Source organism: Mus caroli, chromosome 7 (assembly GCF_900094665.2).
Source record: "Mus caroli chromosome 7, CAROLI_EIJ_v1.1, whole genome shotgun sequence".
NCBI classification, from domain to species: domain Eukaryota; kingdom Metazoa; phylum Chordata; class Mammalia; order Rodentia; family Muridae; genus Mus; species Mus caroli.
In genome coordinates, this window is record NC_034576.1 from 108,409,206 (window position 1) to 108,410,840 (window position 1,635).

The 1,635-nt window shown below is 44.0% G+C and overlaps 1 pseudogene; it reads right to left on the reverse strand.

The window, feature by feature from the left end:
• Positions 1-794: 794 nt before the first annotated feature.
• Positions 795-1,428, reverse strand: LOC110298027 (annotated as a pseudogene).
• Between the last annotated feature and the right edge of the window lie 207 nt (positions 1,429-1,635).

A 1,635-nucleotide genomic window follows, 5' to 3' on the forward strand; every position in this document is an offset into this window, starting at 1 on the left:
CCTGGAGGCCTAGTTCTCAACCTGTGGGTCCCTATCCAAGGAAAAAGGAAAGGGTTTGTAATCCTGGTAGGATTTTGAGGGGTCTGCACAAACATCCACAGCTCAGCTTGGCTACTTAGACTACACGTCACTTATCTTAACATAAACATCTCTGGAATCCAGAATGATTTCAAAAGTTTTATTCATATTATTTCTTATTAGGTTAAATTCTTGTCCAAAATGTTGTTTGTGGCCATCAAGACCAGAGGAGGGCCTCAGATCCTCTGGATAATCAGTTACAGGTGGTTATAAACTCTCTTGTATGTGCTGGGAACTGAACCAGTGTTCTCTGAGAGAGCAGTAATGGCTTTTGCAACTGAATTCTGATTCTTTAAACAGATACTCTTCATTATCTTTTCCTTCTCTTGTAAGTAAACACTAGTGTTTGTTTTCTCTTTCCTCTGGGCCCTGGTCATCTATTCTGCTCAGTCCAATGAAGACATGTTTCTCCAAAGAAACTCAGTTCCACGGTGCTTAGGGCTAGCAACTGAATTGAATCCCAGTTTCCAAGACATAAATCAAACAAGAACATCAACAGGGTAGACATCAGGTAGAGTGTCCAAGAATACTATGCCGTCTTTCCCCCACCCACCATTTTAGCATATTACAGGTGTTTTAAATCCTGAGCCACCATGCTGCCTTTCCCCAGATTCACTGTAAATGTTTTGGCAACACTCTACTCTCAGCAGAAGTCATTGGCAACAACACTGATTGTTGCTGTCAGAAGACAGGTGTAGGTCATAACTGACCAGCTCCTAAGATCGCTTTAGGCAGTTGATTGAGGCCTCCAAGAAAGGACACTGTACAGAAATCATGGAGTGTAATGCTTCAGCCACCAAGTAGGAATGTGACTCAAAAACTGACTTCCATCCCAAGGTCTCAGAGATCTCAGAACCATGAAGTGCTATGAAAGCCAGGGCCTGAGTCTTCTGCTGCTCTGTGCTGAGGAGGTCAGCCAAGACAAGAGTGTGTTCAGCGTTCTCCACAGATAAGTTCCTCACACATGACCATCAAGCTCTTCAGGCCATACTTATCAGCAGCTGCCAGCATACCAGTGGCCATGGAGTGGCTGTGGAGGTGTGGCACCTTCCCCATGTAGATGAAGCTCATCACCTCCTTAAAGAATTGGGGATCCAGGTCAAGGATCTCAACATGGTTTGTTAGGTTCTCATCCATTTCATGTTCAAACATGGCTCTGAAAACTAGACCAAGGTGCTAGGATGGTCATGTGAGCCCTGAATTCATGGCCAGATAACAAAAGGAGCAGTCTGTGAACAGAGAATTCTCCCACAGCTCCCCTAGGTCATCTACCAACATGTGTCTTGGATCCTTGAATTCATTTGTCATGTTCTGTCCAGGAATGCTAATGGAGGCTCCTACTATGCTCATCTTGCAGCAGAGTATGAGTGGGTATTCATGCAGTAGCCCAGGCTGATGAGATAGGAGGAAATCTCAAAGGATGAACTTTTTGAATCCCATGTGTTGGTATTTCAGAAAGCTTACAACATTGGGACTCTTCATACTTTGATATTTCTTTCCTTGGGCATTTATCATCTAGAACTGGAACTTTGTCCAAAGTGGACTCTCTAGACAGCT